This window comes from Corapipo altera, unplaced genomic scaffold, assembly GCF_003945725.1.
Source record: "Corapipo altera isolate COAL_440 unplaced genomic scaffold, ASM394572v1 45, whole genome shotgun sequence".
Lineage (NCBI taxonomy): Eukaryota > Metazoa > Chordata > Aves > Passeriformes > Pipridae > Corapipo > Corapipo altera.
In genome coordinates, this window is record NW_020884877.1 from 2,014,096 (window position 1) to 2,029,927 (window position 15,832).

The following is a 15,832-nucleotide window of genomic DNA, read 5'->3' on the forward strand; positions in this document are numbered from 1 at the left end:
GCAAAGCAGTGATGTGGATGGTGTAAGAAAAATGAAAACCAGGGTAAAATCAAAATAGAAAGTAAGGGGTGATGTGGCCGTGGAATGTTTACTGACACAGCTATTATCTTCTGACCAAAAAAATCATCATAATCCCTTCCTTGGTATCTGAAATGACAGAGTCATCCCAGTGCAACAAACAGATGTGGGCCGAGATCACCCAACACACAGGTAGCTGGATTAGGTGGTGGTGGTTTTAGCAGCTGATGGTCTGGGTCTGCAAGACTGCAGTGCTGCACACCATGCTTTGTCAGTTCAACAAACAGAGCTCAGGGTCAGATTTGTTGGGCTTCTCTCAGCTTCTTTTGTCAGCTTGCTTACAAAAGTCCTGGCATGTACTTTGAGTCACATACAAAGGAAATGGGGGGAAAGTGCCTTAGGAGAAACACAAGAAGAGAGAAATACAAGAAACTGTATAGAAGTGTAATATATTTATTCCTCTTCTAGAAGGGATCTGCCTCCCTGCCCCCAGAACTCCCTGCTGATTCCTCATGGAATATGTATTATTGTCTCCATAATATACCCCTGTAGGTAGTGACAGAAACTCTGCATCTCTTCCTTTATTCTTCTCTGCCTTCATTCTTTGGTATACGTATTCATGGATTGAGTGCATTGCAGAGTGTATTTGTCCCTGCTGCTTTGCAAACCAAATATGCAAATCCTGTTCAAGTAGAATATGAGAACAAGACAAGAGGAAGTTTTTCCTGTTTCAACAGAAAATGTAATAATTATTGCTGCAGTTGTGGTATTTCTCATGGAGCAACTTTTGAAGTTCTCAAATTGTTCCTTCAGTTGGTATTACGGTCACTTTGCATTTCTCAAACAGTGTAAAGATACAAGATTCCAGCCCAGAATAGAGAAGGTTGTATTAATGGAAGGGATTTGAGAGGAAGTAGGCAAAGACCTATTGCTCTGTATTAATAGGTGTTATCATCAGATCTATACAAACGTAGGATAAGAAAAACTGCCATGAAAATGACAGATGAATACTTGAGATGCTCATTAGGCAAATTCTATTTATGGATCTTAGAAACAGACTGAATAGAAGGTCCTCTAATAATAATAATAATAATCCTGGGCATTAAGCACTATGAGTTAAAATGAAGCTATTCAAGACTCATTATTCTTACACACATTGGTTTGTAAGAATGTATGATATCCAAATATGAATAATTCAAAAAGAGGGGAAAAAAATCATTGAAATACAAACAAAAGCAAAATACTTAGTGGAAAAATAGATTTCTGCTTTGTTTTGTTTTCAATAAATTCTGGAGTGAACTTTATCTTGCAAATGTCTCAGTAATCTCCTGCTCACAGCAAATTAAGAGTCATCAAAGAGTTTTCCTTTGATAAACTCAGGGAAAAACCCTGTTCTATATTTGCTCATCAGCATTGTTTTTCAGCTTTTGGGTAATTTTGCAAAGATAGGAAGGACCTTTCGTGAAAAGAAAACATTATATGTGGCATTTTGGTGTATGTTTATTCTGTTGAATTTTTCCCCCCTTCAGTGGGAAATCTTGCAGATTTGAGATGTGTGCCCACACTGAAACACCACTCGAAGTGGTGAAATCACTGTGAAGATGCCATCTCCCTCTAAATGCTGAATGATATTAAATGTTCCCTCCAGAAAGAAGATGAATTATTTTCTCCCATTAATTCAGAACAGAGTATTTTCTCACCTCTGTGAGATCAATTAACATTAAGGAGTACATTTAAGATAATTTTAATGAAACATGAAAACCATACTCTGGTTTGTTTTCTCATAAATTAGATTCCTATTACTAATCACATCCTGCTCTTCAATCATTAAGTTTAGTCAGCTCTTTATTATTAAAGATAATGGATACGGGGAACTGTAAGTCAAAGCAGTGTAAGTTGAATGGACAATGAGCTCTGGATTTGGGGCAGAATGGAACATAAATCTTTGTAATTACTAAGCTGAAGCTGTAATGCAGCCTGCAGACTTTGGAAACGCAGGGAGTTACTTTTTCCTCTTTTTTTTTTTTTTTTTTTTTTCCTGGCTAACATATAGCAAGATCTAGTGGTTAAAAATATCTGCAGCACACTGGCTATAATTTTAAACCCGAGATATATGTTGCCTATAGGGAAATGAACACACAGAAAGATGAATAGTACTTGGATGATTATGGCTCTTTCCAAACATTCTGGGAGAGTTACGGGTACGGTGTTGGATTTGGATGGGAACCATCCTCCTGCTGTGCCAGCCGTGCAGTAGATGAGATGTAGGAGGCCGAGGCTGCAATTCATGGTAGGAATCTCTTGCCAGTAGAGCTGACGGCTCTCGTGCCAAGATAAGCTGCGGAATTTATTCCTCTCTTTGCCAGTTTCATAGAAAGACAAGCGCGTTCTGGCTTTTCACCAGGGTGTTTTCTCGCTGACACATCAGAATAAGCATCTCCACTCATGAATTGCAAAGTGTGTCCAGTGATAAATGTGAGAGGGGCGGGGGAGCGCGTGACCCCCAGAGCACAGGTTCACCTGCCCGAGTTAATTCTCCTCGTGATAAGCGCCCTGCCACTCGTCTGCATCTCCCACGGGCTGGGGAGCAACTTCTTGGGGCTACTCAGATTTCTCTGCATAACATTTGAACCAAGCTGCATCTTTCTGGGACAGATGAAATACCAAATATTTATGCACTTAAATAATTAAATAGAGGGGGGAAAAAAGTACTCACATTTTTCATTCTACACATTTGAAACTTATTGATTTAGTAACTATCTCATCTGCTTTCTGATTTTTGAAATGTCAGGTTCTGTAACTGGATATTTCATTTCTGAAATGTGGAGAGACTGTCATTTAAAAGGCAGCATTCTGCAGTAATTCCCCAAGGAATGTGTCTGACAAGGATTTGGGAAGACTTGTGTGTGTGCTTAACCAGACAGTCCCATTCACAGCAGTGACACTGTTCTCATGAACCATGTTCAGCACATGCACAGCTCTGTAAAAAGTTAGCCATGCAATGCTCTTTTTCTGTTTGATTTTGTGAAATACTAAGCATTTGATATATTGTTTGATAATTCTTGTCCATCTTGATCTCTACTGGTCACTGATATTCAAGTTTATTGTTTTAATTATCAGGGAGATATTTCTAACTTCACACAGTGTAGCCCAGTGATTTAAGATGAGCCCCATTTTTCTGCAATCCTCTTGCAGAAGATTGCTGTGTACCACAAATGAAAGGATCCCATTTCCACCCCACTATCAAACTCATATCTCTGACATCCAGATAGGAAGGCATCAAGGATGTCAGCTTTTTACTATTTGGGTCAAAGATGACTTGAATAGGGGTAAGACAGTGCAGCAGAACAGTGACCAGAGCCGAGTTCTGGCTCTGAGCAACAAATTTTGTCCTTGACAGTAATTTGTGGTCTGAACAGCCGAATCAAGAGCTGGAAGCTCCAAGGTAGTGTAGTTCCTGATGAATAATGCAGGCACCAATTTCAGAGGAAAAAGGAAAAAACAGAATGAAATTGTCCAAAATCCTGCCTGAACAGCAGCAAATAGCTCCCAGTAATAACTCACTGTCAGCGAGCCAGAACCTGGCTGTGGCCATCAGGCTCCTCAAAGACTGCTGAAAAGTTTCCTCCTGCCCCAAAGCAAGGAAGGAAAATGGGAATTCAGGCAGAGCCTCCTTTCAGGCTCCTGCAGGGGTGTGTAAGCCCCTGGAAATGGTTCATGAGTGTGGTGCAGCCACACTTTATACAGCAGGGTTGGATGGACCCTTAGAGCTACATTACACTCAAAGACATTAGGAAGAAGTAGTGAAAAGAGAGAGAGGCAGCTGGGTGCTTCTTTAGGGCAGAGTTCTGTCTTCAGATGTGGCATTGGATTAAAAAGGTTCTTACATTCAGCCCTTTTTAAAGCATTGTTTCCTTATAAACTGAGGCTTCTGTACTCACAACGTGCTTATCATTTTTTTTGCTAGTGGCTCTTGAGTATTAGCTGAGGGTTGATAGAGTTTTAGGTCCCTGGGCAACAGCAGGGAACCCAAAAGAATGCCCCACCTGCTAGGAGAAGAGGCCGTGGGTGCAGAGCCCTGCTGCCAGGCACCACCTTTCCCTCAGCAACCCCCCACCGCTGTTCCCCGGAGTGTCACAGGTGAGATACTGCTTGGGGCTTTTCTTGCTTTGCTTTTCATGATCTACCCCACAGACTCACAGAGCCTGGAACAATCTGTCTGTGCATTCAAGCCACAGCACAGTAAATCCCCAGGAATTCAGGGCGCTGGAATTTGCATTTTTGTGGTTTGTCAAAGGGCTGAAGGCACGGGGATCATTTGAGGACAGTGACCATTTCAAAGGGCTTGCACACTGTGTCCTACCAGAGAGGGAATAAATACGTGGGCATGGCAGTTTTGGAGCTGTCAGCTGAGGTTGCCAGCTGTGGTGCAGCATTTTAATGATGAGGACTTGGCTGCCCCTGTGCTTCATATGGATGTAGAATAATTGCAACAATGCTGATCTGAAAGCTGCAGTCTTGCAGTTTTTCCCTTCACAATACAGCCCATCTTCTCCCACCTTGCTGTGGTTCCTGTTGCAGCTGGGTAGAGCCTGAAAATTAGTTAATTCTTGACTCAATTCAGTGGAATTGTTCCAAACCAGTGATTTCCATAGATAACCTTTTTTTTTTCAATTTTATTCTAATGAAGTTATCTTTTAGACCACTTGTTTTTTAGTGTTGATTTTGTCCCTATCTAGTAACTTTTAAATCAGTAATTCCCTGAAATATCCTGTTCTATTTTTGTTTCTTCCAGTGAAATACAAATTATCTTTTAGACTACTTGTTTTTCAACATGGGTTTTGGCACAACTTTTTTGTCAGTGGATTTAAAGCATATGGGAACACCCAGATCTTTGCAGTGATGCTGCCTGTCTGTGGTGGGGGATTTTATGCCTGTGTTCCTTTGGAGTGGGCATTCATGAGGCAAATCCAGGAAAAATGTCATAGTATTTAAGGATCAGGTGTATGAGACAAGCACTGATCAGCCAAAAGGAGTTATTTTGAAAAGCAATCTGGTTGAACTTAAATTTTTTGGCCTAGTCTAGTTGATTTATCTCCAAGTAAACACCTTAGACACAAAATTATCAGTCAGAATATCCTCAGGGTATTGGATTTGTCAGTTTTATTTGAACCCTTTTGAACTTCTGAGGAATGAATTCAAGAGCAGAGTGGATAGACAGGATGGGTCATTTAAAAAATCTTTGACAGGCAGTTTATGGTCCAAATCAATCCTCTTCAAAAGTAGGTCAAAGATTGAAGTTGTCAGTATTGGAGACAAAGAGCTCTTCCATGCAAACTCCAAATCTCTTAGTAGTGTAATGGAATTATTTTACTGTAAATAAAGGACATGCAAGGATAAGTTCAATTCCTGGCATGAAGTGTAACAAATTCTGTGTTCCTGATTCTGTTCTACGTATTTGTAAATAATGGGTTCATATTTTAAAACTCCCTGTCTTAACATGAAAAGGAATTTGAGTCACAGTAAAATATGAAATCAAGAACAAATAGTTATGAATAAAGATTATGTTTTCTCCCAGAAGTAATATCATGAAAGACAAAAGTAAAACTTGAAGGGGTTTATATTAAATCTGTTTGGGATGCTTTCCTAGAGACTTAGTGCCAGTTTTGTCAAAACCAGAAGTATGGATGAGGAAAAATGTCTCGACTTCTTTCTAATCTTGAACAGTAATTGGAAAAAAAGCTTGATTTGGTCACCATAGTTTTTGAAAATGCTACATTCTGGCTTTCTTCCAAACCTTCTGTGAAAAAGGCAGACCGAAATAAAATATTTCAAATAATGAACATTTAACTGCAACTTGGATCAGCTGACCCAGATGCAAGTGAGCAAATATTCTATGTTCTTGTTTTGCTGTGGTTTTTTTTTCTTCCTGAGAGGCAGGAAAAGCACTGCCCCTCAAACTGTATGTGGCTGCTGTCCCCAGAATAACCCTCAGACTGGAGATGTGTCTTTCCTTTGGCCTGCCATTGCTGACTTATTCCTCCTTTGTCTTGTCTTCCTGACTTGGCTCCCAAATCAAACCATTAAATCCATAGTTTAACAAACTGTATAATCGGTTGATCTCACAGGTTTGGGGTTTTTTCCCCATTAAACTGGGTTTAAATTAGACTAAACTTTTTAGATCAGACAAGTTGTTCTGCGAAGTTTAACAGTTGGACTTGGTCTTTTCCAACCTAAATGATTCCGTGATTCTATAATTCTCAAGTTTCCTGTGAATTAGTGGCTCTTAAAAGGTTCATTGACAGGCCTGGGCCTATCCACTGGATGTCATTGTCCTGTTGCCAGTGGGAATTCAATCCCTGTTAAAGAGTTGCCTTGCTCTGCCTTGTCTCCGCAATGTGGAAAAGCCACATCCTTAATTTCAAGGAAGAGTCTTTGAGAAGACAAGACCATTCTGTGTGTTAAAGCTTAATATCCTGCTTGACTCCTAATTCATGTGAAATGTATAAATGGATTTATTTTGGCAGTGATGTAGTTAGTTAGTTAAAGCGACGTCTTTTTCATCACCATGTTCACAGTTATTAAAGCTGCTATTAGAGAAGAGAGCAACAGGTCCTCTGGAGCCTGGTGCTTCCCTTCCTGTTGGGGTTTCCCAGAGGGCTTTGCTTAATTCTCCTCCTTAGGGCCAGAAGTTTGCACCCTTCAGGCCAGGCTTCTTGCAGTGCAGCCCAGCCTGGTTTTAACTTACTTGTGAGCAACTCTTGGCTCCTTTCTTTTATCTTTGCCTCTCCTGGGTTCGGAGCAGCCCTGTGATCCTTCCCTAGCAAGCTGTAGGCGTTCCTGTCTTTGGATCCCCATTTGCTGCCAAGCTCCCCAAACTCCCAGCATTCCCCATGGCCTCCATCCCTCCCGGCAGGTCGCTGCAGCCACCCTGCTGCACGGGTTAGTGCCCTTCACCAAAGCCTCTCTTCTAGTTTAAGGCTCCCTTTCATCCCTGTGCTGTTTCCCTGGGGTTCCCCAGGATGCTCCGCTGTGCTAAGGGTGGGTGATGGGGAGTTGTTTCCAGCACTCAGCCTGAGGGCTGCTCCCGGGGAAGGCACTGTGGAGTGATGGAGTCACGTGGAACACATGCCTGCAGTTACAAATGAGGGACATCCGTATTCCAGGCAGCAGGCTGGGCAATTCCCACTGCACTGACGGCTCCCTGTGATGTATCACTGACACTGACAGGTTGCAAACTTGCAAGGGCAGGCGGAGAGGCAGCGGTGCAGGGAAGGGGGGGTGTTAATTCACCACTTATTGAAGCAGATTTCATCTGCTGGAAAATTAGAGTGGGTAGGTTTTCACTTGCTGCTGGTTATCTTAGAATATTAGTAATAATTAGAGAGCTATAAATAGACAAATTTAAAATATTTGAAGTTGTAGCTGGGGGAGAAGTCTGACTGTAGATTCCAGTAAACACTTAGCACAGCTCCTGGTGTCGCAGTGCACGGTGTGCCGGCGCTTGGCCGTGTCCCTGATTATTTAGAAATGGAGTGAGGGAAGCAGGCTGTGTTCCTGTCTGGGCAGAGAATAGATTGACCTGAGTCTGAACTTCTTACCAGCTGCCCGTGTACGTCTATAATGTGTGGGCATGATATATTGCAGCAAGTATGAGTTTAATTTTTATGTCGCCAATGTCACTTTGAAACAAAATGGGAGTAAAGTTCTTTCAAAGGCTTTGGGAAAGGCCTGGCTGCAGAATAACATTTGCATTGACTTCTTGGTCCTAAAACTCTAATTAAATTATTGATTATGAAGCTGGCTGCTTTCTTAATAGTTCCTAATGTAACAATTAAACCAAAGTAAGTAATTAAAAATGAAAAGATTGGTCCACAAGTACAATCTTCAGAAGGTCATTTTCAACTTAATCGCTTTTTTGAAACAGGCAAGAATAAAACAAATGAGTCATTAGCCAAAAAGCAATTTGGTGTGTGTATGCGTGTAATAATGTTTCTACCAGATGACCACTGACCACACAATACCTAAATTAATTTAAAATAATGGCTAAATTTACTTAGTTGGTACTATATTAACATGTCTCTTCCCAGCCCAGGCCTACAATATGTGCAGTGCAGTAGAAGGTACGTGGCTGTAGCGTACTTCTACTCTGGACGGCTAAGAAGCCAAGGTAGGAACCAGAAACTTCAGCCAATGAGCACAAAATTTGAGTGAAACTATTATGTTGTTGTTAACATCATAAACAAATGCTTTGTACTATGCTGACCATTTTTTTAATTTTTTTTTTTTTTTTTAACTAGCTATGAGAAGGGTAAATTTTTAGAGGCCAGTCAGGTTGGTCCATGGATGTTTGTAGGTGTGAAAGGTTGAAAGGAGGAGAGCATGAAGGTGTTTGCCAGAATAACTTCAAAATACCACCTAACACTGTTGCTTTTGACAGGGCAGAAGTGAGAGGTGATACTGGAGGATTTAAGAACTGATAGAAAGTTTGGAATCTTCTAGAAAAAATAGCCGCATAGCTGCAGTTGGATTCTACTTTGACATATTTGCTCAGAATGAAATCCTATTTTTTATGAGGCAGTAGGGGGAAAAAGTACTGTGCAGTTCAGGTTATATGAGAAATAGATAAATCTGTTAGTTTGTTAAGTTAAGGATGTTGCATCTTAAATGCTTTCCTCACATATTAATTGAGGAAGAGCAGATTGCAGACATGAACTCTTTATGAAGGGTCCTCTTAGTGGATCGGCACATCCGTCTCTCCACCAGCACACCTACAGTGCTCTACCATGTCATGCTGAAGAAAAGGAGGGAGTGGTTTATCTTTCCTTTTATCTGTATTCCCCACAAGCTGTTTTTATGTGGTTTTGTGTACAGAGCTGCTGTTCTGTCAGCTTGAAGTAAGGCTTCTGGACACACCTGTCTGCACAGGATAGGCCGTGATGGGTTGAGGTTACACTAGACTCTCCAGGCCAAGCATGAGCTGTTATATATCAAACCATGTATCCCTCTGTCCTTTCCTAGATGTAGCCATAAAAACTGAACTTTTAGAAGTGTGATGCTATGGTGACTGTGGTTACACATTCTGAAAAAAGATCTACTAAAAACCAAACAAATCCCAGACCTTACAAATCAATTTCTTTTCTACTCACAATAACGTTGTGAGGTAATATGTTTTCAGTAAATAGGTTTGGTAAACACTGAATCAAAATATTGGGGGTGAATGATGTTTCTTTGTATAGATTACTCCCTCCTACCTGCTTGTGGATCCGTAATTCCTGTTCTGCTTCCCCACAGCCTCAGTGGGTGGCTGCTCTGGGCTTCCTGCTCATGTACTTTTCATAAGAGCAAACGAGAAATGGCTTGCACAGAGAGGCAGGCAGACCTTTGGGATGACTTTCAGCCGTGTCTTCCAAAAACTGGAATTTCAGACCTTGCAAGATACTTGCACAAAAATATTTTCTTGTTGCTTCAAGAAAGCTTAAATAGTCAATTTTATCATCTGCAAAACAATTGAGGGTCCTAGTTTTGAAGGGACAGCTGCCAGGTTGATTTTGAGTAGGATGCCCAATGCAGCACTGATGGATAGTGAGGGTTTGCAGTGGGAATTCATACCTCAAACATTGCCCATAGGATCAAATCTGGGTAGTGCATGTTTAATGCACAGGGAACTGCCAGGCAGATGCAGGTTTAAAACAGTTTTATGCTCTGGCACCCTCAAGGCAACAACCCGCTGAGGTGGTGTTCACATGTTGTCCAGGGCTAATCTGTATATATTCTGATCATAATTGAATTCAGCTTCTACATTTATAAGCATGCTAAATAGTTGAGGACATTTTATGTTAAGAGGCACCAGGATGAGGATTGCAACCAGAGCTGTGAATTGCTGTGTCATTGCAGTTAACAGCCAAATTTTCTTTCATGGTTTTCTTTCTTTCATCTGCCCAAGATCTTCACCTGAAGGCAAACTTCTCCTCTGAGTGCCCTGGGATCACTTACAGAATTTCCTCTGCATGTTTCCTCCTCCTGTGTTTAATGGTATCTCCTTTATTTTCTTGGAACAATTAGCCATACCTCAAAGATGCACATTTATCAAAGCAGTCAGCATGCAGTTCCTCATCCCTGCCGTAAATCCCAGTCACACACACTATCCCGTGCCAAGTCCAATTGTGAGTGCACTAATCCTTTCACAAATGTTATGTCTGGATGTTTTGTGTCCTGCTTTCCTGGATGGTTGAAGTCCATGAGCTTCTTTTCAGGAGAGCAGTCCCAGAGCCCCTCTTGATTGCGAGGTGATTTCAGGCCTAGAGCAGAAAAATAAGCTTTAGCTGTGGCATCGTTGTCTCTCAAGTTCAGATTTCTGGCAGTAGTTTGTTGCAGCACTACTGAAATTAATTGTTTCAGGACTCAAAGTGTCCTGGCACCAACACAGGAGGAATGAGATGCTGCCAGAAAGGTACCACCAGTTGATCCCCTGAGAACTGGCTGTTCCTGCTTTGCCCAGCATGGTTTTCAGGACAGAAAGGATTTACCGGTAAAGACTGGTTTTACAGTTTATTTAGCTTCTCATTTTCTCTAAAAATAAATATGTGATTATTGCATTCCTGTTTTCCCTCTTTTGTGGCTCAAGCCCAGCTTCTCTGCCTCCAAGTGGGTTTCAGGCCAGTATTTTACAAATGATAGTATTTTATGTGCCAGTCCCTTACTCAGCTGATTGTTTCTTTTCCCTCAAAAAAATGTTTCATAGAGAAGCAATAATCTTACAAAAATGAGACATCACACTCAGATTGGAAGCACTGGGACAAAACTGATAGGCTGGAAGCGGAATTCAGCAATGTGACAAAGCCTTTGTACTTGATCTTCCCCTGTTGGTGACTCTGGTCCGGTATCAATGGTCCAATTTTCCACTGTGATCAAACCACAGGAAAAGAGGTACTTGGTGATCTGTGTTGACATGACTGTGCTACAGACCTACTTCTTATTTAACTCTCTTGTTTTGTATGAGATCTGTGCAAAAGCAACAAAGACATGCTTGAACAAAAGGTTATGCAAGAGCAGGAGGGGTCAGGACTAGAGTAAGGCCAGGTGGGACCTTCTGTGCATTGCACCCCACAATCTACCCCAACCTGCTGCCAAACCTGTCCCCCTTTCCAGCTCCATCTAGTAATGGCATGCAACTGTTTTTTCTAGTTGAGACAGAACCCTTGGAAGTTGAGTCTGGATCTCGACTGTGGTTCTCCTGCAGTGCCACCATCTCACAGATGGGATAAGTTAAAATTAGACCTTTAGATGTAAGAAACATGGGGCCTAAGTAGTTTATTTGACACAGCTCTGAGTGCAAATAAGTGTCAGTCATAGTTTAGGAGTACAAGTTGAGTTTTAAAAAAGTCAAGTTCATAGGAAATATGTAATGCAAGCTGCTTTGAGGGGAAAAAAGTGAAGCAGTTTTATTCTGGGAAAAAATGTGTAACGTATTTGAAGAAATTTGGTTTAGGGGCAATTTTATTTTTGCGCATTTGGGTCCCTCTAAGACCTTTCCTTTCCAAATCTGGAAAATGGAGTTTGCAAGATCTGCTGTGTATTTCCAGCGTATTCCCCTTTTTAGTTCCCTTTTAATCACATTATTAATAATTAGCCCTTGGTCAGTTCCTCTCTGAATAATGCAGAGCCTCACGTCTCCAATTCCCCCCTCCACCGACAGCAGCACGTGTGTCCCGTGGTGCTGGAGCTCTTGGGTGTAGGCAGGGAGAGGGATGACGTGTCCCCAAGGGGACTGCCCTGTCAGGGCCGGCAGAGGACACCCCACAGCCTTGGGGCACCTGTGCCCTCCTCTCCTCCCCAGTACAGTCTTTGGGACCTGACACCAGGGCACTGCTTTGGAGCTTGAGAGTGTTCTTTTAGAAGAATAATTGTCTGACTTCATTAGAGCAGCTTTGCTGCTCTCAGCGGCCAAGACTTTTTTTTTTATGACATTCTGTTGTTATTGCTTTTTTTTTTAAATCTAGAAAGTACTGTTTCTCTGGAGGAAAAATGCACATGTTCATATCAAGACTGTACTTTGAATTTGGATTCTTGTGTTTCCAGGGGAGTGTGACTTGCCATAAAGGAGAGTTAAATAATTTTTGAACACCCACCTGCAAGTTTAAAAAGTGTGTGTCTACAAGTAGGGGGCTGGACATCTTTTTCTAGATATATTTTGCTCTCATAGTCAAGTGTCAGTAGCTGTATTAAATCTAAAACAATAAAGACATTATTTGACATTGATAATAACTAAAAAGTCAGTAAATAGTGTCTACTAATAAGTGTAATGTTAAAAAATGGGTTGGTTTTTGGTGGCAGCCCCTAACTGCCTGCTGTTTGACTTAGCACTTTTGAAAGTTTGATTGCTAAACAAATTAATGAAGCAACTTACATTACTCACTCAACATTAGGGAGTGGATTGCATTTCCTAATTAACATGTAAGGAAGTGGATAGTAAAGCTTTTCCCTAAAAATATTCAAAATTTTCTCATTTTTTAACCTGCAAAAATGAAATAAATGTCTGCTGGGGGTATGAAAAAAGTAATTCTTTCTCCTTTAACTTCCTCTTAATTAACTTTTAATGGATGCTGTTACTCAGGGGTCATTCCTTAATACTAAATGTGTCTAAAACAGAAAAGACAGATTCAAATAATTTAGATAAACATCTGCTGAACATAGAGACATAAAATTACAGATTCAGAAAACTAGTGGCTTTCTGCCAGCATTCACAGACAAAAACCCCACAAAAAATTGTTTTCCATTTCGATAAATCTTCTTCCCTTGTGTATATGAGCTTAGAGGAAATGATCAATTCTTCAGGTGCAGATAACATGGATTGCAAATGGGGCCTAATAATATAAATTTTCTAAATAACACCAAATTGCTCTCTGAGCATCACCCAATTAGCAGAGATTTTGAAGGAGGACATGTTCTCTCTGGCATAAAATTCAATGTTTTGACTTGTTCTAGAGTAGCCTTTTTTTCCCCTAATTTAAGACAAGGAGAGGAAAAAGAGTTCCATAGTTTCTGCCTATCTGATTATATAAAGCTAATCCATTCTGGTATTAAGTAACTCTGGTTAGATAAATTGGTTCTGTCTTTATCAATTTAGAACAATCTTCATAAGTAATGTGCAGTAAGAGAGTGTTAAACAATCACCTGCTATTTATTTTCAGCAATATTCAACTGTCAGAAATGGCATAATAAAAAGAAATATTTTGTGGAAATCCCAAGATTTCCAATAGTTGAGTCAATACAGAAAACACAATTATTGTTGTATATAGTTTTCCAAATAATTAGAGAGGCTAAGGATGTCTTACAGACCTAAACACAAAATCACTCTTAGCACAGTTTGAAAATTATCTGAAGGAAGAGAATTTAACGATAAAAACCTCATTAATCCAAATATTTCTGTGGAAACATCTGTATTTTACAGAGTTCTCTCACAGGTTAGGCAGCATCCCAGTGAAAATTCTCTTCATCTCCTAGGGGAGCAGGGAGGGTTCAGTCCCAAAAAGGACTTTTGGGGTGGGCAGAGCACAGACCTTGGACTCGGCAGTGCCTGGTGCTGCTGAAGGCCTGGGGAGCCCAAGGATGTCTGACCAAAACTGCTCCTGTCACAAAATTTATCGGAGAACAGAAACAGAACTTGGGATCTAAAATACAAATGTCTTGTGTTAGATGTGCAAAACGGGTCACACAGGCTCTTTTTAAATTTTTTTCATTTTTATTTTTTATCTTTTTACGTGTTGATTTCAGCAGAATTCTGTCCAACTACAGATACATCAGAACAGAACAAACTTGAGGAAAAACCACATCGTCCAGCACCTCACTGTGTTTCTCGAGGGTTTGAATGAGGTGTGAAGGGACACAGTGTTGATATTTTTTGCAAGATGCATCAAATGTCAGCTTCCCTCTTTGCTGTGTGAGCTGTGCTCTTTTCATGGCACTCACACCCCACTGCAGAGTGTTTCCCTGCAGCCTTCAGCCCACTGCTTTGTTGCCCTGGGGTTATTGGGAAAGTGCTGCTCTCTAGCTCTGGTCATCCATCTGACTGGGGAGGGTGACTGACACGAGCTGTGTCCTGCACTCGGCGAGATTAGGATGAAAACTCAATACTTTTAAAACTTTCTGTGTATCAGTACATGGATAAATCTCTATTCTGCAAAACCAAACTGTAATGTCTACAGAATTTTAGATATTCCCCTGTGACAATTTTGATCTATTTTTCAGTTTCTAAAAATATACTTAACTGTAAATGTACTGGTATTTAAGAATAGAAAGTTGTTTTGATTCAGTAAGCCAAATATTTTTAGAAGCTGGTTTTTGACACTGCTGATACTTATTTTACCACATTTGTGTCAGTTGATTTATTTAAACTGACCTGTTCCATGATCAGGCTTATTATTCAAAAAGGTCTATTTCCCCCAAAAAAACCCTATGTTGTCAATACCTACCTCACTTGTTCTAGTTGACAACACTTCTATTAATAACAGGACATGAATTAAAACATGAAAGAAAGCATGAGTGTGAGTGAAATCAGAGCTGTGTGCTGGGTGTTCAGGACTGGTCTCATGTGAAAGCTCAGGAATAACAGCATGTTCTGATTCCTTCTGGCAGCACCCACAATGTCCCTTACAAAATTAATGCCCTGATGGGAAGAGTCACACCTGAGGGGTGTCACATTCTGTGCCCAGCAGTGTGGGTGTTTCCTGATGGATGAGGAGCTTTCTCTGGATGTTTTATACTGTGGCTGAGGGACTACAATCAACTTTTGCCAGGCTCTCTGCTACCTTTTTTCCTTATTCTGTGGATCCTGTTCTACTAAACCTGACATAATGCTATGACCAAAAGCAGACAGAATGATCAAAGTAATGGCTTCAAGAAAATGTAAATTAGTGAGACCTTGCTCCTTTCTCTGTCAGTGTTACTGTCCCATTTTTGAGAGGAGGGATCTGGGAGTGGACAAGACGTAAGATGATAGAATAGAGTGCACAGATCGTGTTTTACTTCCATATCAGGTAACTATGGATGGTGTGGGCTAGGAGTGAGAAAGATGATAGAAAGATAAAATCAAGTATAAATGAAAACTTAGTAGTAAGAAAGATGGAAATGAAAGCAGGAAAAGAAAAGAAAGCAGTGGTGTCAGGAGGAAAACAGGGCATAAAAGGGCTAAAGGAAAGGAAACAGCAAACAAAGAGTCAGGACATATTATATATTTTTGGTATCTGTTTTGTGCTCAGAAGCTTCTACCGAATAAAAGGCTCTATAATAGTGATTGATTTGTAATCTCTGGTGTCACTGCCCTCACTTCCCCCAAAGCCTTCTGGAGGCTGTCTGTAGACAGCCCATTGAAAAGTATGAATTGCAGCAAAGAAATTCTGCCTGGCAGAAAGAGGGATTGGTAATCAATTCCCTTCCTGCCAGGCAAGGCTGCTCCGCTCCCTTCGCATTTGCTGTCTGGTATCCTGTCTGCAAAACGCCATCAGAGATGGTGCCCAGGGAGGACACAATGATACCAGGGATTACAAATCAATCATTCCCATTGTTGCCAGAGCTGCCGTTGAACGCTGAAGAGAAACGGCACGTCTGGCGTTCGATAATTCAGTTGTTTCTAAGGAGGAACGAAAAATTGGGTGACTTTTCAAGATTCAATGCTGGCTTTGGGCCAGTGGTGCCCTGGGGGGGCCTATGTCCAGCAGAAGAGTGCCTTGGCAGCAGGAATGCAGCCTGGCTGCTCGGTTGGAGCCGTGGGATGGGTGGGCTCCTGTGCGACTGCAGAACTCACTCGTTTCAC

The 15,832-nt window shown here is 41.1% G+C and overlaps 1 protein-coding gene across 3 annotated transcripts in view; it reads left to right on the forward strand.

Annotated features, from left to right (window-relative positions):
* The window catches only part of SPAG16 (sperm associated antigen 16), a 379,115-nt gene that overhangs the window by 224,237 nt on the left and 139,046 nt on the right, over positions 1-15,832 (forward strand). The window lies entirely within an intron of this gene.